At 36.8% G+C, this 25,740-nt stretch overlaps 1 long non-coding RNA gene across 1 annotated transcript in view; it reads right to left on the bottom strand.

Moving 5' to 3' along the window:
* Positions 1–64: 64 nt before the first annotated feature.
* The window catches only part of LOC118613373, a 63,527-nt gene continuing 37,851 nt past the window's right edge, over positions 65–25,740 (bottom strand). The window contains exon 3 of the long non-coding RNA XR_004955440.1: positions 65–3,260. This is a non-coding gene — a long non-coding RNA (uncharacterized LOC118613373). The remainder of the gene's footprint in view (positions 3,261–25,740) is intronic.

Here is a 25,740-nt window from a genome sequence, read left to right as displayed (position 1 = left end):
CAGAATATATCAAATATCTGCGAAATATTTTGGAATTCAGTATACAGGAATAAAAACTGTCATGCTTCCCCCCAACTACCCTGGTTGCAGTCCACATAGCTTATACCTGGACAGATATGCTTTTGGGTTTCTATCTCCCTTAGAGGCATATGGGACTAGATGGCCTTCTATATTAACTAACTTGCTCCCATGCACAGGTTTCCAGAAAATTCCATTGTGGCTTCATTTAAAACAAACATTTCAGATAATACCTCGCGGCTGCAATCTAGACTGGTTAATTCAAGAAAAGCGACTAGTGCATTGACCATATCATACAAACGCAACTCAACTAATCAAGCCAACCCATAATTTTTACCCCAAAATGAGACAAACACTGACAGGGTTTGTGATCAATACCACCACCCCAAGGAAATTCTACAAAATGTGTTGTAAAGAGAAAGATGAGTCTAGGTTGAAGTTTGAGATGTAAGAAGAGGTAAGGAATATAGAAATTGGAAAATATGTGGGGAAGCTAAATAAGCATTGAATGTAAAAAAAAAACAGTATAAATGTCTAAAACAATAGCAAGTGTCTAACTTGTGACTTTTTTAAAAAGCTAGAACTAAAATACTGCACACAAATGGCATATAAAATGGGATAAGCATAATTGAGTTAATGTGTTTAAGGTATATTATTCACGAAGAGTAATTTTATCAATGAACTTTAGCCTTGTTAAACATGTGTGTTAAAATGTTTAGGATAAGCACTAAATGAATAGAAATAGTGTACAGCTTCCAAAATTATGTGAGGAGATGAAATGAGAGGGAAAGGAAACCGAAGAGAGACCATTGTATGTTTCAACAGCTAACCCACACAGACTAATAACACACCAGTAAAATTAAGAATGTATGTAACTGCATAGCCCATAATACAGAAATTCCATGCCAGTAACATACCTTCTAAAAACTCTTGCACATGTGTACCAGGAAATACTACTAAATGTAAAGAAAGCAATCCCTGGACATCTTTACACTGTTTCCTCTGCCTAGAACATTCTTTCCCCAAATCATTACATGATTCTTTTTCTCATCTTCAAGTTGGTTTTCAACTGTTCACATTCTAGTCAGAACTTTTCTGATCATCCTGTTTAAAATCATAATTCCATCTCTAATCCAATCACCTTCTATGTCTTGTTTCTACGCACCACATTCTAACAAACCATATAATTACTTATTTTTTTGTCTCTCTCTTCCAACCAGAACGTAACTTCAATATGAGTAGGGATATTTGTCTCTCTTTTTCACTGATGTGTCCCCAGAATTAAGAGCAGTACCTTACATATGGCTTTAATTCCACTGAAATAATAGAGTTTTCTATATTTTAGCAGAAAAAAAAATGGAAATAATCATAATGTCCATTAACATGGAAATGAATAAAGTGCAGCATGTTCATACAAGGACATGTTAGGCAATATAAAAATGGATGAACTACATGTATCAACATATTAAATCAAAAATTTGAAAAGTAAACAATATTCTGTTTAGGGATACATGAGTATCTGCTAGAACTATAGACAAAAGAATGAAAATACAAAACCAAGAGAGTGCTCATGGCTAGGTGCTGAGAGAGGAGGAAAGGATGAGAAAAGAGTACAGGTTCTGTTTATTAAGCCTGATGGTAAGTCGATGGGTGTTTGCTTTTATCATTATTTCCTATACTTTAAGTATATGATAAAAACAATTGATTTGAAAGGGCAGTTCAGGTTTGGATCTTGTCTCTCAAAGGTTTTCTCTGTGTCTCTGGCTGCTGAGATGTAAAACACACTGCTTGTCTCCCAGGCTGCTGAATAGATAAGAGTCTACCATGAAACCATCAAGCAAGCAGTCCCTAGGGCTCTCTTTGGGGGCAGAAAGCAGTAAGCCTCAGTTCATCCCCAGGCCTAAGCTTTGTTTTCCATCACAGTCTTCAGAAAACCCTAAATTTGGGGACTAATAAAGCAGTGCTTTGATATTAAACCTTGTCAAAACAGTTTTCAAAAATACAGTAACACGAAGAATAATCAGATCATCTCTATTATAACTACATATAAATGCTTAAAGAAAAATATTCAGAAATTTTAAAAGTTATAATAACAACCAAAAATTCCAGGTCTTTATTCCACTTATTGGTGAATCAAGGCATAATTTTTCCTCAGATAATGTGAACAATAATTTCTTTCAAAAGTACAAATAAATCATTTTAGCACAATGTCACAATTATATGGTATTACCCATGAGGCACAGGCCATTGATTAAGGATCTAAGTCACTCTAACTGAACTGTCCCTGCTTCATGTCATACAGTCACTAGCATGCACTATATTCAACTTTTTAACACAAAGCAACTCCTAATGATGCTGTAATAAATGGATTTAAGTCTCGCACCCTTGTAAAATGTTGCCAACTTGATTTAAATTTTATAATATTATAAACATAAATTAAAGTTGACCATTAAAGAAGTTCCGTCACTTAACTAACTTTGACCAGTCCATATTAAACTTCCGAAAGTTATTCTCAACTTATAAAAGTTAATCATTTTCTGATGTTGTACTTGTCATATAGGTACCATATTTAAAAGTTCTTGAGCCACATCTAAATTTTCATCAATACCAAGATATAGTTAACTAGGTGGTATTATTTATGTCTGTGTACTCATCAGCTAGAATCTTAAAACTCTACAAAACCTCCCACATATACCATCAACATACTGAAACGGTATTTCTAGATAGGCTCATATCTGTAAGCACTTGCCTAGGCTTAGGACACAATTTCTACTAAACTCAGTAGACGTTACAAATTCACTATCTGCAAAAAGTTCTGATGCATGGTCAATTTTTTCAATTAACACATAATTGCATTTTCTAGCATCTAAACATATCTTATTCACATTCCAAAACAAGCCCAGTTGAAAAATCAGCTCCTTAATCAGGTTATTATGTTATTCTTTTTTATCAATCGCCTTTACCTTATATCAGTTATGGGTCCTAAGATGGCTTGTCTCCTAATGTCCTTCTTAAGTTGTATTCTCCTAAAACAGACATACCTTGAATATTAAATGCATGGGATATCTTTCTCTTATGTGTACGCACACAAAATATTCCCTCTTGCTCTCTCCCATTCTTCTTGACTTGCACACCCTTCTTGTCTTTTACTCTGCAACTGATGCTCGAGACAAGGATACAAGAAATATTTCACTTTCCTTTAAGAAATGGTGATTGATGCTCAATCTCAATATCAAGGAGACCTATAAAGAGGTAGAACATGGAACAACTCCAGTTAATAGCTGTAATGTGAAAATATGGGTTCATCAGTGTCAAATATCTTGATGTTTCAAGAAGTACCAGAAATATACCCAATAAAAAAACACACACACACAATTTTTAATATTTGCAAATAATTCAATCTTTTCTAACACTGTACACCTCAGATAAAACACATCGTTGGCCAGGTGTAGCCTATAGTAGATCTGCGTAAGGTGCCAATAAACATTTTGATGTTTCAGTTGTTGATGTGACCTTATAATTCAAAGGTAATTTAAGATACTTAAAAGGTTCCCAAGGAAACACAGGACTGTGGTGCAAGTAATTAAATTCTAGGTTCCAAAACTGCAGAAAAATATCTGCACTCCTGGTTAAGGAGCAAGACAACAGATCTCTGGGCCACTATCAATGCAACCTCACTTGAGGCAGTATTTAAATGAAAAAAATAAATGGAAAGAGTCAAGTTACCTTTTTCCCTTCAATCTATAACACAGTGAGGTTACCATTCTTCCCCTCTTCCTCCCCTTTTTCTGTTTTATCAAATCTGAGCGTGTGTCATTTTGTACTATTTTATGGCTTTCCAAAAGTAAAGTACCAGAATATCTAAAATTGCCAAGTAAAAACAAAGAAATGCATATCCTTAGAGCCATAAGGGATATGGAAGATACTTAAATTTAGTTCACATTTAGATACAATAATTCAGTGACAAAGCTAAAAAAAAAAAATTATCTGAAAAAGCAGAATAAAATATTTCTGAAAAAGTCCTGGTAACTGATCGTCTAATTTTACATAATTTTGCAGAATGACTACCATTTCAGGAGTTAATTAAAAGTCATTTAATGAGAAATTTTAGATGTTAACATTATCTCCACTTCCAGGTCTAACTTCATCACAATTTACAGTATTTACTCATCAACATTATGTCTTTTAATGTTTAATTAGTGTTAACCTTAAAGTGTATTTCTATTATGTTTTACAAAATTAGCCACTAAAATGTAATGAAAAATACAAGGTCATATCACAGATAGACTGCATTTAGTAAATTTGCAGACGGTGATGATAATATTAAAAACCTCTTAATATTAACATTGTTTCTTACATTAAGGCTCCACTATTAACTTTAAAAGCTCTTAACTGACTTGATATTGTAGGTCAGACAGATTCAATAACGTATGTAAAATTAGTGTTAAATAATAGTTTGAGGAAACACAGTTATCCCAACAATTTACGCATTAGTACACAATTGACCCTTGAATAATATGGGATTTGAACTATGTAGGTCTACAACATAGTCTGCCCTTCCTATCCATGGTTTCGCTTCTGCAGATTCAACTACTGCAGATAGAAAACATATTTTCACATTTCCAACTGCGGTTTACCAGCTGCAGATTTCCAGCCTTGGACTCCCCCACTGCCCACTGAAAATACAATTTTCTATTAAAGGCCGATTGAATCCCCATTTGAGAGATAGGGGCAGGCAGTGCCCCTAATGCCCATGTTTTTCAAGAGTCAACTGCATTACCTACAACAATACTTAGTCATTTCATAAATGTTAGTTAAGCACATACTATGTTACCCAGCCCGTATACTAGGTGCTGGGAATAAAATGGTGAATAGTCATGCAGAGATCTTTCAGAAGTAGTATTTACTGAGTGCTATACCATGTAACCCTTTTATAAAAAGATAGGTTAATTTGAACTGCAGAACTGAAATATAGCCTATTGTAAACATCCCTATAGTTTTTCAACATTTTCTGCTTAAACATTTTGAAGTTTCAAGTGTGTCATGACATCAAATATCGAAAACCTTCAAGAGTCATTACTTAATCAAGTGATTCCCTTCTCCATTCTGCCTAAAAATGCTTGTGCACATAAAACAAGCACTAAACTTGAAACAGCTCCATGAGGTATTTTATTTTAATAAAAAACATATCCACTATAAACACACAAAAACACACATATATTCTATATATGTTCTAACTGTCCACATAAGAAGCCTAGAAACTGATCAACACAGTAGCATTTCCACTAATGCAATTAATTTCCATTAAAAGAAGACAGAATTTCTTGGAGAGAGTGTTGATTTCAAGGCCAGGAAGGGAAATTTTTTAAAAGAACCTGCGATATCGTGGCATACCAGACATCAAGGAAGTTGTCGACAGAACTCAAGAGCCAATTTGAACAGGATACCACTGGTCAAAAATGGAGCAATTTGAGTTTCAATTTTAAAAAAAAAAAAATTGCAATAGATTAAAACACATAGCAAATCTGTTTAAATCTATGTGTCCTTTATAATATTTTTTAAATTCAGAAGATGATAGAGAACCAATTTATTATCTTAAATAATGGTTAAAAGAGGGGAAGGGGATATGACTGAGGGGCAACCAAAATGGCATAGATAGTAGAGGCTCTGTTCATCCGTCTGGTGACCATATCAAAGTTGTGATGGAAACAAGGAGCAGCAGCTAGAAAAAATTGCCTAGGATCTTGATGAATAAGCCATACAACTAGGGAGAAATCCCAGAAATTACCCTGCCACATCTGAAGGTAAGACAGGACGAGGACGTGGAGCCACTAAGTCTCAAGAGGCTGAGTGAGATGGTGGCTAAGGCAGCGGCAGTGGCAGACACCTCTTAAAGGGGCTGCAACTCCGAGCAGATTTTTTTCATGACAGACCTGCTCACTCTGAACACCAGGGCCAATTTGGCTGTGTCCAGTGTACTGTATACTTGAAACATTAAAATAAATTTTTAAAAAAATTTTTTTAAAGTGGTGGAAGGGGGCTCAACCTGATAAGGGATCAAACTATTTATCTTGCTTTTCTTATACAAATTGGAACAATGGTCAACCAAATAAATGAAAACAAGGTGTTTCTTTATAAAAGTGTTCCAATTACAAGGTGAAAAAGAAATTATAGAATTAGAATATCTCCATTAAATTAGTAAATTAAGGCGCTGAGCATCAACAGCTGCTAACGTCAAAGAAAACTAAAACTTGATCATAATCACATGATGGTACCTTCTGATGAAAGAAAACAGCACCACCTGTAGTCTTTCCCAAGGGTTAGAACCTCAGTATGATCATTTCTCTGCTGATCATGATCTAGCTGTCAATTTTCAGGAAATACAAGAAACAAAGAAACAAGTTGAACTGCACCATGAGTGCTCAATAAGTAAACTGCAGGTGGTGGGAAACTCTTGAGGTCAAACTAAACGGACACATTCTTCAAAAGATAATTTGTAAGAGAAAGATAGGAATGAAAGAGGAATTTACAGATTGAAAGAGACTCAAGAAATACATCAATTTTTCTTTTATTTGGCAAGACTACTATATCTATGGATGCATCTTAGTTGATAGAAGTATAAAGAACTGTAAGGAAATGGTTACAATAGAAGTCCATGGTTACTTTGGGGGAGGGAAATTTGAGATATGGCACACAAAAGGCCTTCTAAGGAGGCTGGCAAAGTTCCACTTCCTGACACAAGTGGTGGTTAGGAGGATCTTCACTTATTAGTCTATATATTTGTTTTGTAAGATTTTCTGCATCGGTATTTTTTTAGGCACTTTTCACAGTAGAAAGCAGAGCACAGGTATGCCACTAATGTAGAATTATTCTTGTATTTATATACACCACATTCTGTTCAGTCCTCACTTTTGGAGAACAGGTACCAAGTGAAGTTATTCATCAAATCAGTCAATTAGGACATATTTATTAAGACCTAGTGCATTCCAGACACTGTTATCAGCTTCTCTCTACATTGACATTAAGATGAGCTATTTTGACATCACTAAATAATGAGTTCTTGCTTTATTAATTTAATAACTATTTATTGTGTAATTCCTAGGTGCAAAATATTGTACTGAGCATACAAAGAGGAACAAGACAGATATGTTCCCCAACTTCAAGAAATACAGATAATTTTCATTCATGAATTGTGTGGTATATTGTAATAGGTTCTCTACAAAGCACTTGATATACAGGCTCTCATTTCATCCCCCGGAATCCCCATTTTATACTAAAAGGAACTAAAATTTAAGAGAAATTAAGTAACATGCTCACTTAGAAATAGGTGGACTCAGGATTCAAACTAGGTCAGTCTAAATCCATGATCAAATTCTTAAGTGTTTTTCAACACTTCTCAAACTCAGCTTCCAATTTGCACAGGAGTATCCAATGATATGCAATGGCCATTTAAAAAGTCATAAAATAAACATGAGCATTTTCCTAAAATGGTAATTGTACTAAAATGTAAATCATTTGGAACATGTTTGACACTAACATAGACATACTATAGAGTGTTACACAAAATTCAAACACATTTTTAAGATAAAACATAAGATAATAACAAAGTCGTTTTACTCTAGAATGTAAGTGATCCCCTTTCTTAGGGCAAGTTGTCTGTGCTTCTTCCTATAATTCTCTTCCCCACCTTCTTTACCCAAATAACTCTACTCCTCAGGACTCAATTCAATTATTACCTTTTCTGGGAACCTTTTTGGCTCTCCTCCCCCTCTAAGCCCAGCCTGGAGTGGATGCTCCTCCTGCCCTTTCTCACAGCAAACTGGGCACAGCTACTGTGACATTGTACTTTGTTTATCTTCTTGAAATTGTCTGTTGAAGCTCTACTTGTCCATTTAAATTGAGTCTCCGAAGGGCAAAGTCTGTGTCTCATTCATTGTTAAATCCCCAGCACTTTAACAGTGCTGGTCATAGAATGGATATCCAATAAGTGTATATATGACTTCTAATATAGTAATTCTATAATTTATTTTTCACCTCATAATAGTTTAGCTATTAATAATTAATAGTCATTGCTAATTTGTCCTAATGAGGTCTTTGATGATTCAGTCCTTTAAATTTATTTTATTGGTTAGGGTTCTAAGAAAAAGAATAAGATATCTAAACTAGTATATTGTTTCACCATTCTATTTAATCAGATACTTAAATAGATGTGATGTTAAAGGAATGTGTTCAAAATAAGAAAGAGCTTTAAATGGGACCTGGTAGTTTGAAATTGGTGGGGCTACAATGACCAAAATAAACTCTGAGATCATTGATTATGAGTTGAAATTTCTTCCTTCACTCTTCAGAGCCACGTTGTGAGATCTTGGACAAATCCGATGTACACGTAGCCCAAAAGTGTTCATAAGCAGTGAAACAGAATAAAAGCATGAGCAATACAAAAGTATTGGTAAGCAGTAAACCTCTTTGGAAGAAAGTATCTGGAGGAATTAACCCGGGACCAGCTGCAGACTCCCACAGAGGTGCACACTACGTTTTCTCAGGCTTGTGCCCAAAACCAGAAGAGGGTAGAATAAGAGAATCAGTCACCACTACCAGGACAGCCATTCCAAGAAAATTCTGCATTGGGAGTAAGAAAATCATTGATTTGGAAGTGATGCGAAGGTTCAAGAGCCAAAAGAGTTCAACTGAGCTAGGACTCAAATTGCAACAGCCAAATAGACAGCGAGCCAGAAGAAAGGAGTATTGGTCAAAACTGGGCAGTCAAAGATGAGATCAAGATACAAAAAAAGTTAAGGCCAATATAGAAATTAAACTTAACACAGCCCAGTAGAACCATGCCAAACAACAGGCAAGGACAACTAGTACCTTTAAAATCTAAAAAGCATTATTATGTAATACAGCTTTTACTTGAACACTAAAAGCAACCCTAAATATTTAACAAGCACAGCTAATTGAAAAGAACTCATCTTTTTGGGAGATAGAAAAAAAAAATCTAAAATTTTATAGTAGTTGTAGATGAAAGCAAAAACTTGAAGGTCAATTTTTATCATATAACAAAGAATTACTCTATCCCACATTGTTCTATAAATCAAGGAGAAAAATTAAACTGTATAGTATTAAACAAGTAACTCAAAAGGCAATAAAATTCAACATAGTCACTCCTCTTTGAAAGTAAGTTTGGTTTGTTTCAATTCCCCGGAGTTAGCTCTGTGCCTCACACATAGTGAACCCTGACTACGTTATTTGACAAATAAATGAAGGATGATTTTTCATGTCAGGTTGATATAGCATTCATTCATTTGTACTGATTCCTAAGCAAAAATTATAATCTCTTTCTAACCTGACATTTCTTCAAAACTATGCTGTAAGTGAATTTTTTACTCTGAAATTTCTATACAAAAATAAGTAGGGCAGAACAATTAAATTCCATGAAATTTGTTTTTAAAATGGTTCAATATAAAAAGAAATGTTTCATAGGGATATCATTTAGACTTCACTCTTTGGTGGTTTCATTTCATTTTCAAAATTATGTATGGATGTGTATATGTGTGTGTGTGTGTGTGTGTGTGTGTGTGTGTGTGTGTGTGTATGTGTATGTGTATCTGCCGTATTTGTACCTTGGCTAGGGGTTGCTGCCTCAGAATTTATCTATTGCTCCTTACTCTAGGGTAGATAAGGTGAAATAACTTATTCAAACAACAGTTATGATGTAACTACAGTAATTAAAAAGCTGGTTTGTAATTTACAGTTCATTTCAGTTCTTTCATAGTCAGTGAACACATAACATAAATAATTTCACATTTGACTGGTTGAGTTGTTTGTTTTTAATTGATTATAATACAAAAGGGCAATTTCTGGATAAACTGAGAGGTATATGAGGAGCTTACATTTATTCAAAACATTTCATAACTAATGTAGATGTTGCAAGAAAAACTACTCTGCAGTAAAAACTAATTATTGGTTAAAGATGTTTCTTTTGAGAAGCTAAGGACTGTCAGAGATGATTTCTTATTCTTTCAATCTACTTTTCTCCACATCTTCCTGAAAACTCATTCCTTTAAAAAAAAAAAAAAAAATCCCTCAACATGAGAAGAAAAATGTTCCACTGTGAGAGGTTTAGACCTGGAAAGAAGTAGAAAACAAGTTATTTTCATGGCAGGTCTTTGTTTATATGTTTAAGAAACAATAAATTCTAAGAATATTTGTGGAGAAACACATTACTCTTAGCCATCAATCAGAAATCAACAAGTCAGGAACTTTCATTTCCAGCCAAGATGGAGTAACAGAGACTAGTTTACCCTTCCTCCCTAAACAACTAGAAGACCAAACAAAATGTATTAAAAAAAGGGGGGGAGGGTTCAGACATTAAACAAGAATGCCATGTGAAATCTGATCCCTGGGAAAATAAAAACAAATGAGATGAGTTCTACTTATTGCCTAGAAGAATTTCCAGGCTGCAGCTAAGATGTGTGGGAAAGAATACCAAAGAGGCACAGAGAGACTGCAGAGCGGTCCTCTCCAGTCTTGACAGTTAACCATGTGGCTGTCTTTGCATGCATGAGATGGAACTGCCCCAGGCCAGGAAAGAATCAATAGACCCAATAATTCCCTTAACTCACACAGGGCTAGGAGTGTTTTGGTTCAAACCAGCCAGGATGGAAAGATGTCCTAATACCCAAAGTACTGGGTAGAGTCTTCAGAAGGGTGTCACCTTAGAAGTGGGAGTAAAATAGCCCTAAAGGCTGCACTAGATCTGTCCTAATAAAGCTTAGAAGCAAGCCTCAAAAGTGTCAAGCTGATTTTAAGTAACTTAATTGCATTCCAGAACAAAGTCTAACACCTTGAAAGAAATATGACCAAATCTAGCACCAAATTACATAAAATTCACAGTCTGGCACCTAATCAAAAAACACCAGTAATACATGACCCACAATCAAAAGAAAATATCAAACAATAGAACAAATCCAGGTATCATAGAGATGATAGAATTAACAGGAAAAAAAGGCATTAAAATAATTAGTATAACTATGATTCTTATGTTCAAGAGGGAGAGAAAAACATGAATATTGGGAAAATGGGATTTTTTAAAGGCCCAAATGAGACATCTAGAGATGAAAAATATAACATCTGATAAAGGAAAAACAAGTAAACGTGTTCAAGGAAATTTGTTATTGGGCAAAATCCACAAAAATGCTGGCACCTCACATTAACCGATGAGGCTCTTATGTAGATAGTTGTTATCAGGGCTCTCTAACCAAACAACACAATGATCTTTGTAATAAAATTATTTCTCAAGCTCTCTTAGGACACATTCTCAAAATTCATGAAGCTTCTTTTATCTTAAGACATCTAATCATGTTTGCCAGCTAATAACATCAGCTTCCCTATTCCTGAGGTATTAGGAAGAATTCCGGGGCGGGGGTGGGGGGGGAACAAATAGAATATTTGCTCTCGTACAGTGAGGTCAGCAATGACCTTTGTATCTACCAGGATTCTTTCTAGTCCTTATCTTGCTTAAGTTCTCCATGGAATATGCTTACCAATGAAATTTCTTCCTTGAAACGCTACATCTTTGGTTTTCCACCACCATTTCTCTTGCTTTATCCTTCTTTCCTAACCACTCTCTTACAGCCCGCTTTGCTGATGTCCAGGTAAGTGATTTAAGCTAAGAAAGCTTAAGCTTCAAGGCCCCTAGCAATGTGTTTCTGGAGTCATATATTTTTATGAAAATTATGTTCAATGCATTTAGAAATCCAGGGAACACTGATATATTTGTGGAGATTTAAACAGCCATATTTATGTGGTTTAAAATCACTTTCATGTATCACAAGTTATTTCTCATCATCAGAGCAGGAACATTCCCACCACCCACTATGCCAGCATCATGACACCGAAGTGCAGAACCGGAGATCACATTGTGATGTGAACACATCCTAGCCCAGAAGTACATGGGAAGGGAGGGAAAAGTAAGGTTAGAAATCTACAGAGCCAGAAGCAGTTTTGTGGGAAGTATTTCTAATTAACAGTTGAGTAAAATTATAAATGGAAGATTCAGTTCTCAGCAATGCTTAATCTAGAAAGAAATCCTCTCCTATCAAAAATCTATTTAACAAGGCAGCATGCATAATTATACCTCTACATCAAAAAGAAAATGTTGTTAGAATTCCTTTCCTTTAGGGCACAAATCCATTGGTTACAAACAGTAAATACATCTGTTTTTGATGCTGCATATTTTATACATCCCAAAATATAAATTCACATCTTAGCATAATAGACACATCTTGTCCTAACCAAGTGTAGTAGTTCAAGTTTTGCAATGTAAGTTGCAACGTGGCTAGTAGAATAAGGGGTGTGATCAGTGGGGCCATTTTTAGGCATCTGGCAGGTTAAAGGTAGCTTGACTGAGACACATCTAGAACGAGGGATTCAGCCAGTATAATCATCAAGGTCAGAGCAGTCTGTGTGATTAACCATGCAGCCAGAGTGGTTTATGGGGAAAGGACTATGAAAGAGGCTAACACAGCTGCTGTGTCTAGTGGAGCTGAGACTGAGGATTCAACTAGTACAGTTGGCATGATTCAACTAGTACAGTTGGATTCAACTATTACAGTTGGTCCTGGGTCAGGACCAAGAATTCAGCTGGCAGGGCTGAATTCCTGGTCAGCAAGTGTTCAGCAAGTCAAGGATTTGGCAAAAGCAAAAGGAAGCCTCTCATGCAATTACTTTTTTCCTTAAAATATTGAAATGTCAATCACATTTTTCACCTACCCAGTATTGTAATGTGAACAAGAAATAAATTTTTATTATGTTTGAGCCATTATATATTTTGAGTTTATTTAACAATTAACCTATTCCAGGTCTCATGCACACATGCACGTGCACACACACACATGTCAACTGTGTTAACTGCAGAGTCAGAGAACAACTGTACTCAGCCTGAGAGGCCCTAAAGAGAGGCAATGTTCCTATCAGAATGGCAGGTTTCTATTAAAATGATGAAAATGAGGAATAGAGATAAGGTTCTTTAGAAATGTTTCAGAAAGCAGAGATTTGATAGAAGAAAAGATGTTTTTAAAAGGCACGATGGAAAAGGTTGCCAGAGAGGAAAGCAGAGGAGTTAAGAGCAGGGAGAAGAAAGCATACAACAGTGTTAGGATGAATGTTTGAGCTTCAGAGATGACTGAGATTTTTGGTCATGGCACAGTACAAGGATGACGGCATGGTAGCATTAACTTTAAGGCTCTACTTAGAACTCTGACACTGTGGAACCAATAACCTACACAGATCCATCTCCAAGCCACGCTGTACTCAAAAAGCACACTTGCATAGCTTTAAAGAGATTCCATTGCTTACTTACATCTCTTGAAAAATATTAAAGGAATCTGAGTCATAATACAAAACACTTCTCATATCCCTTTCTTCTTGATCCTCTATTCCACACCTCCTCATTCACATTTCCCCAAAACTCTCATCAACCCCTAGCCTACATGATCTGTCTCATTTTCCCTCCCCAACTTGCCCTCTCTGCCAATTCTCTGGTTGTAAATCACAAAAATCTAGAAATAAGTCTAGTCTAACCTGGGGAACACAGAGGGATGGGGCAGGACAATGAGTCTGCAAATATTCTAAACAATTTTAGCTTCTCTGACCAAACAGATCTAAGAAGACAGTGAGTGTTTTTTGAGGTCAAGTGAGGTTTATTGTTTTCTTTTCCAGTCCAATGCCTGTGGCCTTTGCTTTGCCCAAAGATCTAGGCAAAACATTGGAAAAAAAAAAAAAAAAAAAAAAAAAACTGTTTTGGATTTCAACAAAATTTAACCCCTAGTGGAAAGCAGGTATGGTGAGGAGGAAATCAGGGTGGCAGAAACACCTGCTTAATAGGAAAAGGAGGCACTGACAAGGCTAAATGTGGGAGAAATCTGCTCTGGCCACCACCTCCGATACTAGCCCAACAGTAGGAGGTAATGTTTTCAGACCAAAGTCCCGAGCTCTTGTGGTCTTCCTGCTGCCTCACAGAGCTGAGTCTCACGCACAACAAGAAGGAAAAGTTAGCCTTGAGTTCAAGGTCACAATTGAATTGATTCTTCTTATTTCCTATCAGTGCTGAACCCTGGTAAGACTGTTAATTAGGTAAAGGCTGAAAACCTTTTTCTCCCTTCCCCAAAAGCATCCTTTTCCTTCTTTCTAATATCTGTATCTTTGTCCCGAGTGTTCCCATTTTTGTTTCTAGATGGCTGTTGGAAATAAACTCTGCTATGACTTGGACAGACACCAGGTTCACCACCATGTGGATAGGGGACTTTCCCTTCACAAAGCCTTTACACACATAACACTTAATCCCCATAACCGTTTGTGATATGGATATCATTACTACTGTTTTACACATAAAGGAAATGTTTAAAACTATTAAATGAGAAAGGAACTAGGCTTCTGGGCCGAGATTCCCAGACTTGAGGAGGATAGCTAGCATTTGATTTCTGGCCCTGCAGTTACAACCTGTGACAAATTAGTTAAGTGCTCTTAATCCCTTTCCTGGAGAAGGGAGAAGTTCATCAATCCCACAGTTTTGTTGTTAGGATTACATTTTAACTGAGATAGGTGTCAGGCAATAGGCTTGGGCAAATATCAGCAAATGTCACTTTGAAGCAGGTTGGCAGTCAGAGATCACAGGGTCAGTGGGATTCTCGGGGCACCTTTCTTGCAGCCTCCTGTGATACTCATGGGCTGGAGCAGAACTGGATGTGCCCTGGAGCTGTGCTCCCCATGTGGGACTCCAACCACCTCTCTCCTTTCGTGGAACAGGCATGAGAACATCCTTGATAGAGGAAATGACACCCGGGCTCAGGCACCAGGCAGTGAGCATAGATGCCAGCTGGTTAGCAGTGTGGGGAAACAAGAACTGACGAGGACCTGGAAACCTTGGAGGACATGGCGTGGAGGGAACCTGAAGTCAGAAATAGGCACTGTCACTGAGGGAAGAGGGAACTCCTGGCCCAGCTATTTCAATCACACAGCTCTGAATGGATTTCTAAAGCAACCCAAGGGATTAATCACACTGCTTGTCTCCACAATAAGCTATGGGTAAAGACTTTGCAAACCTAATGTACACTACAAATCATCGATGGTTTATACTGACTTTCTTGTTCTACATTTAAAACTTGTCCTTGGGACTAGCCACTAAGCACACAATGTGAGATAAATGGATGTATGGAGATAAAAGTACCTCCTCACCCCTAACCTCTGCTCCCTCTACTCTAGAATTTAGAAGCTTGATAAGACCAGACTTGTACCAGTTATCGTTAACAATTTTGGCTCACTCACTCCTTTGAGAATGAGGCAAGCTATTGACTCTCAACCCTGGAAAGGAGATATGTACATATGCACACCCAAAAGCTGCATACAGTTCCAAAGAATTCTAGGTAGACACCAAGTTTGCAATCCTGTTAGAGTTTACTAGATCCTTTCTCATGAGAAAACTGAGTCTCCACAAGGAATCAACTAATTTTCTCAAGGTAGTGAACTGATCAGCAGAAGAGTGAACCTGGATCCTCTGACACCAAATGCAATGCTGCTTTCCTACCACCCGCACAGTTATTTCAGTTCTTCAAAAGCATATTATCAATCCATATATTGGGCATATCTGCCATCTCACTTCCCAGAATGCTTTAGAAAGTAAGAGTCACCCATAGGCATCCACACTGCACCTTTCACTTTCTGTGGGGGCACACCTACATGAATTCTTGGCACTGGTTTATTTATTCTACAAATACTTACATCTCTCCTATGGGCATTGTACTCTAGACTTCAGTGATACAGCACTGAAATATATATATATATATATATATATGGTTAAATATATGTAGACATTTATGGTTAAATATATAGAGATATTTATGGTTAAATACACACACACACACACACACACACACACACACACACACATATTTTATGGTTTCTGCCAGCATGGAGCTTATAATCTAACTTGCTACCTCTCCTCTGAAAGACAGCAAACCCCTGGAGTGGTCATTTGTTTTTATAGCACTTTGCATTTTATAAGATTAGTTATAAAATATCCACTATAATTTTTAATAAATATATGTGCATGTGTACATACATATTTACCTTAAAAGAGATATTGTTGGTAATTAATGGTAAAATGTGATTGATAAATTGTTTTGACACATTTTATATTTTATATTTTTAATGCTGAAAAAGTAAACTAACTGGCTTGACCTCACTGAAAAATAATTTAAAAACATTCTGAACAACTTGTCCTTCCTTCATGATTCTAGACTCTCTACAAATTTATTATTCAATAACTCTATGATGTTATGGCCACATGTTACTCAAAAATATTGTTTCTTGAGGGTGGTATGAGAGGCAAATTGCATGCTTAAAAGACATAATAGCAGTTCATGGCCCAGTGGAAATCTTTTGGAAATTAAAAAGCTATGTTAGCTCAATGCATTCAGTTTCATTTTTAATCAATCAGGACAGACTAGGTCGTTATGGTAACCAAAATTTCAAGTGACTTAAAACAACAAAATTTGTTTCTTGTTCAAAGAGTCCATCACCAACCCCAGATGTTCTCCAGGGCAGCTGTCCTCCATATGTTGGCTGGGCACGCCTGGCTGCTTCAGTGTAATGGCACCTCCCTTTGTAAGTGCATCTGTGACTGCCAAAGTGAGAGAGCTTGGGGAAACACCCAACTCTTAAGTTTTTCCACCCAAACGTCCCCTCTCCTAATGTTTCATTGGCAATAGCAGGGTGCATGGCCACAGATAGCTAGCTTCACAGAAACAGAGAACAATCCGTCCCATCGGAGAAAAAGAATCACATGCCAGTGCACAGAAGAAATGTCTATGATGCCTAGCTTCAAACTTATTATCAACATGATTCCACAAATAGTTTTCAATGTGGAAAATTTAATTGAGATGAATTTTCTTCATTTCATTAAAGTAAGGAAGATGATATGTCTGGTTTTTGTAATTGTAACTTTTAGTAAATGTTATGTTAGGTAACTGTCCATGACAGGAATGTAGTATTTTAGCTATTTCTAATGTTTTCATTAGATCAGATTAGAGAAGCCATCGCCTCGTATTTGTACTGAAATAAAACACACAACGTCAAGTAGCATATACCCAAAGTCACAATCAAGTAGTCACATTTGAGTATCAAGTCCTGCCTGCTGTCCAGGTCTAACTTTGCTCCCACCAGCCAGTGATTAGATTAACTTTTGGGAGCTGCTATTCCAGACAACCAGAGACAATATGCCCATCCCACAAGGTTGATATGATAAGCAAATTAAACAATACAGATAAAAATGCTATTAAATCTCTAAATCAAAATGAAATTAATATATTATTTTTAAATGTATAATTTGATGGCCAACATGAAAAGATGTTCATCCTCACTAGCTATTAGGGAAATGCAAATCAAAACCACAATGAGATACCAGCTCACACCTGTTAGAATAGCTATCATCAACAGGACAAGGAATAACAAGTGTTGGAGAGGATGTGGAGCAAAACAAACCCTCACATACTGCTGGTGGGACTGCAAATTAGTACAGCCACTATGGAAAACAATATGGAGATTCTTCAAAAAACAAAGAATTGATCTACCATATGATCCAGCAATCCCTCTACTGGGTATTCACTCCAAAGACTTGAAAACCCATACTGGAAAGATATTTGCACATCAATGTTCATAGCAGCATTATTCACAGCAGCCAGGACAGGTAAGCAACCAAAGTGTCCTACGCTAGATGACTGACTAAAGAACCTGTTGTACATACATATACAATGGAGTATTACTCAGACATAAGAAGAGGTGAAATACTGCCATTTGAGACAACATGTATGGACCTTGAGATAATCATGCTAAGGGGAATAAGCCAGACAGAAAAAGTTGAAAACCACATGATATGACTTATATGTGGATATAAACCTAAAAGCAACAAACGAACAGGACAAACAGAGACTCATAGACATGGACTAGTGGTTATAGACTAGTGGTTACCAAAAGGGAGGAGGAGAGAGGGGAGGTAGATGGGATAAAAGAGGCCAAATATGTGGTGACAGAAAAAAATCTAACTATGGGAGATGAATGCACAATGTAAATATATATACGCCTTACTGCTAAGTTGTATATCTGAAACTTACTAGATTTCATTAATCAATGTTGGCTTAATAGAAAGAATAAAAATAAATAAAAAATAAATGTATAATTTGAAAGGTTAGACTTGGCTTAAAAAAAAAAAAAACCCTACCTTAAATTTAAATTCCAGCTAATATATTAGTCAAAATATCAGATTTCATTCTTACCAGAATATTCATAGATACAGAAAAGTTTTGGTAGGGTTTCTGATAATGTTTAATTATTGCTTATTTTCTAATTTTGTTATCAAGTGAGTATATCCACCTTAGTTTTTAAATGACCCTAATGTATCATTTATGCAGTTCCTTCTGTGAGATCACTCATTTTTTGCTCCCAGGAAAAAGCATGAGGTGGTCCAAAGTGAAAAATTACTCAAATTAAACCCATCTGCCAATACTAACATAACAGAGATCGTTGGGATGTAAAAGGGAAAAACAACCAGGGTTTTACATAATACTTCTTGTTCTAGAAATAGGAAGGGCTTGTGTTCATGTTAACTGAACTACTTGACTTTGCACTTAATGTGTATATTTTATGAATTGTCTAGTTATCAAAATCTCATTTTAAAACTAAATATTTTTTCTAATGTTACTATTTTTAACAATAGATTCCAGGAGAAGGAGAAAGAGAGGAGAAGGCAAAGAAGGGAAAAGGAAGGGGAAGAAATGAAAATAATTTCAGATGTGGTGATTGATCTGTATGAAGAATAAACTCCTGTTTGAAGTGTATATATTTGCAATCTTATCATCAGCTATACATAGAAATTTTTCTCACAGGCAATAAAATAGAAAATATTTGTCTCTTGGTAAGGAATTAATACAAGCCAAAAGAATAAAAATAAAATAAAGCCCAGATTCACAGATAGCTTTATGACTCTTTGGAATAACATTACCAATATTATTTAAGCTAAGAAAGTCATTTTCTTTCTTAACATACCCTCTCTACCTTTCCCCATTTTCCTTGATTGAACAGGATAATGTTCCAAAATAAATATTTCTATCTGGCACAGCGTTTTTGGTCTATCTGCTTCTTACCATACGTGTGTTTCTGAATATGTTTTCATTCGGCTTTGTGATAAGAAAATCCATTTTGCATCAAACCAAAGAAACCATATCTCTATGGTGGCATTATAATATCATTCAAAGTTTCAAGAAACATCATCTTAAAAACCTGATTATCACTCATAAAGAATAAAAACTAAAAAGAAAAAACTAAATAGTAACACATAGTCCAGACTGAATCCTGCAAAAGCAATGGAACATTTCCTAAATATGTTTTTAATTTTGGTTACCAAAATACAATAGCATCTTACTAATGAGGCACATTTTCTCTGTAATCTACATGTGGAAACTCAGTTTTGTGAAATACTTTGACTCATCAGTTCTTTTACTCCTCAGTATTTTTTAAATAAAAGAAACACTACACATATACACATACATATTAAGTAGCCAAAAATTTGTCTTGGCCCTGCCAGATATCGGTATGTTTTAAATTAACAGTGTTGGCATAAGGCAGTGAACATTTAGAACATAGCAACTTGCCTATAACCTAAAAATTAATACAATTTCTCCTGTGACCACAAAGGTTTGAGCCAGTCTGTAGATTCAGAAATTCAGCAGTGTTATCAAGTATGCTCACCAAAGCAAGCTTTTTCTGGCAAATACATCCATGAAATATAAACCATAAAACAGATGTTTTAGAATTTGAACCTGAGATATAAAACTGTCCAGCACCAGCCTAATATTAGAAGATACACACTTCCTACAATCCTGGCAAATGAAGTTCTACAACTCTCAGATGGCACAGATCCTCACTGGTAAACATATCAAAACCTAATCATGAAAGAACACTTTCTTTTCTTACCAGTTAATGGAAGTTAAAATGATTTGGTACTGTCTCAATTTTTTTCTGTTTTAAATCTCTTTAGATTGACTATTCTCTTATAAAAGAATAGAATGGGACTTACTTGAACATAGTAAATATTGTTTGAGGTTGATCGGGAAAGTTCCCTTTCCCCAAAGTGATCTTCCCTCTGACACTCTGCTGATTCCTCAAATTCTACACAGTAGTCTACCCTTATCCATGGGGATACGTTCTAAACCCCCCACCCTCACCCCCAGTGTATGCCATACACTTTAAAACTTCTTTTATGGCACAACCAAATTGCCAGTATAACTACTCTTATGCTTTGGGACCATTATTAAGCACCGTGATACCACAACAGGCAAACTGCAAAGGCCACTAAGTGACTAACAGACAAGGAACATGTTCAGCATGAACACACTGGACAAAGGAATGATTCATGTCCCAGGAGGAACAGAGCTGGACAGCACAAGATTTCATCAAGGGACCCAAAACAGTACACATTTTCAAACATAAGTTGTTTACTTCTGGAATTTTTCGTTTCATATTTTCAGACCTTAGTTAACAGTGGGTAACCGAAATAGCAGATAAAAGGGGACCACTGTTCTAGTCGCTAGTCTGTGTAAAACGAAGACTTCTCCCTCGGGATGCTCGAAAATGTCAATTACTATAAGAAAGGTATTGCAGTGTGTTCTAATGAATTTTGAGGTGATTTGTGAAAAAGCTTTTATTCTTTCCTGCAAGGATTAGCAAACTATGAGCCAAATGTTGTTGGAACACAGTCACATTCATTCCATACCTATTGTTTATGGATGCTTTTGTGCTGCAATAGCCAAGTTGAGTAGCTGAGACAGAGACAGTATGGCTCACAAACCTAAAATATTTACCATCTGGCCCTTTACAGAAATAGTTTACTAATTCCTGATATGGAGCAATGGGCCTCTCTGGTACCTAGAAGTGAGGATAAAAAGAGGAGATGAGGAATGTGAAGTAACAATGCTTTACATTTGGGGAACACTGCCCTTAAGGAATAATCTTTGCATAACTATTTCTCACAAAATAATCTGCAAAGGTAGATATCACGGGCTCCGACACACAAAAGTGCTCAAGAAATATCTCTTGACTATGTACATTCATTCATTCATTCCATATATATATATATCAAGGGCTTACTACATAAAAGGCACTGTTACAGGAGATGCGGAAAGAAAACACAAACCCAGAAAACAACACTAACAACACTCTAATTGTGCAAATAATTAAATAATAACTTGGTATAGTAAAGGAACAGCAGAGGTACAGTTTTACAAAGAAGTCACAGAAGGCCTCCCTGATTCTGAGACAGTTAATCAGAGGCTTGAAAGAAGTGAGGGGAATCTGTGGACTGGTTATCTGAGGGAACCGCAAAGGCTCTGAGGTGTTAAGGAGCCTTGCTTGTCTCAAGACGCCACTGTGGCTGGTGAGCGCAGTGAGGGAAGGGTCATGGCGGGTCAGAGGTCAAGAAGGAGCCTGGAGCAGCAGCATTTTGGGTCCTGAAGGCCACAATAGGAACTTTGGATTTTACTCTGAACTGTGAAGTTTTAAGGCAAGGAGACGCAATCTAACTTGTATTTAGAATTATCACCGTGCCTACTGCATGGAGCATGAACTGTAGGGAGAAGAAGAAGGTGACCGTATTCCCAGAGTAAACTAATTGCTATGAAAACAAACCAACAACAACAACAACGAAAAGCTTTTGTCCTTATGCTAGACCTTTTCTTTTGGGGGAAAACATCTTATCAAATGTCTCTGGTTATTACAGGTAAGTCCCACCATCCTCACCTTGGACAGATTTCAAAGAAAGAGGTTTAAACGAAGAAGAGTTCAATCGACCTTTATAATAAATTGACAGAAATTTTTAGTAGTCCCTTGCAAGGTGGGTTAGACACAGATTTGAGCTACTGTACTGTGAGATAAAGAAGGAAGAAGCTGGGAGAGAGAAGTGGCATGAGCTGCAGAGCTGGTGGCAGAGCCCCGAGAAGACACCAGTGGGTGCAGCCGGCCAGAGAATTTGAACATGATGATGTCTAATATTCTATCTCAAGCTGTTTACTTCTCTATGTTTGGATGTAACAACACCACACACCCTCTCCATTACCCTCAAATATTCATGAAATATATCTGCTACACACAACTGTTTGGTACTGGTATAGTTTTTAGAAGTTTTCTGTAAAGGGGCAATAGAGAAGTGGGCTTCATTGTAACCCATGTGAGGAGGAACCTAAGCTTTCCCATCCTCTCCTGTAAAAAAGAGAAAATTACTCAAATAAAAATACTGGCAACGACATGCTCACAGTGTATGGGTTAGAGAATTAAGACATTTTATGCAGACTTTTTTAAGGGTCATTCCAGAGTACTAGAATATTTGGGGTCCATCGTTCAAGAAGCTAAAACGTTGGTTATATATGCAAATTCAAATTAAGGAAATTGAGACACTAACAAGACAGTAAACTTGTCAAAGTCATATATCTGATTGCCCGGTTAAGCTGGGGCCCAAGCCCAGTCTTCTAATTCCTGGTCAAGTATACTCAACCACAGCTGCCTCACCAGCTGTGCTGATGGTGTATTGAACCAGATGTTCCCAAAGATTCTCGTCACTTCCTGAGAGAAATTACTCATATAAGAGAGCAGGCTAGTAGTTATTGCAAACAACTCTAATAAGGCACTAATTTAAAGAGCCAGTATGCCCTCCTGAAGGGCGTTTGCTAAGGTAAATAAATTCTTTGGGTTTAAATATACCTTTTAGCAGAAACACGAAGCCATTCAATTCAGTGACCCAGCAGTGATGCAGGAAACGAAAAGCTCAGTCAATCAAAATGGGATGCTCAAAGGGACCCACGAAAGTTCAGAGTTGCTTAGGGCTGTTCTGCTTGCCCCCAACATAGCAACCTCCACCAAAGAAAAGATCCAGGTATAGCCACACACACCTATCATACCTAGAGCAGAAGGCCTGAGTAATAATAACATGCTCAGAGAAGTCTTATAATTAGGCACGTTCACTAAGAAAGGTCTTTAATTTATCGACCACGGTGTACAAGAATAAAATTCCTTTTATAGAATCATCCATTACTAACATTTTGGTTACGAGAGTGAAACTGACCAAGTTTAAACTGACATAATCTTAGAACCTCTCTAAATTAACCTCTCCAATCTCATTACCAATAAAATAAAGATCATGATGGCTGCTCGCCTCCCACATTTTCCAGGAGAGCAACTTAAGCTTAATTGTCCAGGGCATTCTCTTGTGTGGTCATATGGACCTAAAGATTTCCAGAATTATTTCTTGCATTTGATTTCAACCTTGGTAAAGTTAGTTGTTTAAATAAAAATTGTAAAGTTTTGAGCAGATAGGGAGTATGTAAATTGTGTGGCTTTTATTCATCAAATCTGGTGTTTACTAAGGTTTTCCTGGCTATCGCTGAGGCTATACTTATATAATCGCTTAGTGTGGGGACAGAAGCAGATTATAGTGCTAAGAGATATTCACAAAGCTTGCAAAAATGTGAAGCCTATTGTTGTCTTGACCATGTTGTGCTCCTTGGGTTCCTGTGTTCTTAGAAAAAGAAGTTGCTCATGGAAGTACACGGCTCCTTTTGACTGTTAACTGGCTGTTTCTAGCAGGCACTCTAGGGTTCTCCACAAAATGTATGGATGGCCCTCCCACTGCCTCAGCATAGGGTCAGCAGCTCTGCTTACTTCAAGTAATTATTATTAATTATTAATAATAGCTACTATATATTGAACACAATCTGTGTGCCAGGCACAGTATACACACCATATATATAATGTCTCTAATTCTGAAAACAATCATATAAAGTAGGCATCGTGATCTCCATTTTATTGAGATCCAAGTGCTCAAGCCAGAGGGCCTGCATTCTGGTCTTAACCTCCACCTCTTACCAGTCACATAAACATGTGCAAGTCAAGTATCTTCCTCAAATCTCAACATCCCTAACTGTAAATGGGGAATAACAACTAAATTACCTGCTTTATTGGAATACTGAAAAGACATACATAAAGGTGCTTTATAAACTATGAAGTACTGTGTGTACGACATCGTTATTATTTATCATTCTGCTCCACACTCAGTAAAGCAAATAAGCTTTTAGTTTATGAGTGCCTGCAAGCTAACAATTAGCTATTGCGGGTATTTTGGGTTTTGTTTGATTCATTATTTCCAGAATGACCCTGATCCTACTTTACACATGTTCTTAAGATGGGAAGTAATTTAGGCAATTGGGACTCCCTTAGGCCACAGATCAACCTTGCATTCAGTGAGTCCCTTTTCACTGTATTCATGACCTCATTGGATACAAGTTTTGCTACAGGCAGGTTAAACGGAACTCCCTTTGCAAAACCTGAAAGTAAAACTGAAAGTCAGTTATTGATCTTTGGCAACTCCCTCCTCTCCATTTCAACTTTTCTTCTTTTGATAATATCTTACACTTTCCCAGTGCTTAGCATCCTCATACTAGTCCCTGGTCACCCAGAGACCCCACTAGCATCCCATCCTGAGGAAGGACCTTTCCAGCCCCCATTCTCCTTTCTCCTATCAAACTGTTTCTGTTCCAAGTTGTACCATTCTTAAAAGCCCTGCCTTCTGTTGATATGAAAGACAGTGATGTCTCTCTCAGGTAAGGAATTTTCACTTAGGTCTTAGGTAATGCTTAAATCCAAAGCAACTACTGTGATCGGAAATTTGAAAAACCAGGGCAAGAGGTATCTGAGGCATGCACCCACACCCTCCCTCATTCCTCAAGCATATTTTCAGCATGCATAGTGGATTAGGAACAGTCAGGGAGGGAGAGAATTATAGAGAGCATGGAAATAAAGACACCGCAAGCCAAGATATCACCAACACACCTGAGAGAAGCCCAAGAGTCAGTTGCCCGAAGCCCAGTTATGCAGTGTGTGATGAGGGGCTGGGGCACATGGACCAGGAAAAAGGCTGCTTTTAGCTAAGCCCATTATCTTTAACTAGGTCAATCCTCAAACCCATTGCATTGTTATCTAGCGACAGAGTCCCAGCTGCAGTGTAGCATTGCAAGTTACAATCTAAAATTAAATGGGAAATGCAGAAGATATAATTCTTGCCCTCAAAGATCTCCTAATCAAATTGGAAAGGCAAACAAGAAAGTAATTCATTATAACACAAAAAGTAATGACCTAATTATTGGCCTAATCAAATACCCCTAAAACCAGATAAAGTCAGAAACTAAAAGAATATTATCCCCTACCAACAGGATGCATGCACCCTAACAGTCCACAAAACAGTAATGGTAGTTAGCTTGTGCATATCAGGAGCAAAATTCTAAGGATACCCTCAGGGTGAAAACCAACAACCAAAACTAATCCTGAGAACAAATAGGACATTTAGAATGACAGCTCAGCTAAATTTTCTTGCCACACTGAACTTCTCGGCAGTAGTTCAGTTTGGATCAACTTATTTCCAAAGAGTGTATTTTATAATTTCTTAATTATGTTCTTTTGGGGCAACACAAATAGAAGAACAAGTATTTATCACTTTCGTCTTAACTAGACTGTTTTCTGTTCAGCTTTAAGATGTACTAAGGTGAAGTAACTACCTAATGACAAGGTTGTAGATGCACCATTTGGAATTCAGTAATATAATGAAACCAAACTCTGTGTGTGGGGTGG

This window comes from Rousettus aegyptiacus, unplaced genomic scaffold (assembly GCF_014176215.1).
Source record: "Rousettus aegyptiacus isolate mRouAeg1 unplaced genomic scaffold, mRouAeg1.p scaffold_m13_p_1, whole genome shotgun sequence".
Lineage (NCBI taxonomy): Eukaryota > Metazoa > Chordata > Mammalia > Chiroptera > Pteropodidae > Rousettus > Rousettus aegyptiacus.
The sequence above is the reverse complement of the archived record's forward strand: the minus strand, read 5'-3'. Positions and strand labels throughout refer to the sequence as shown.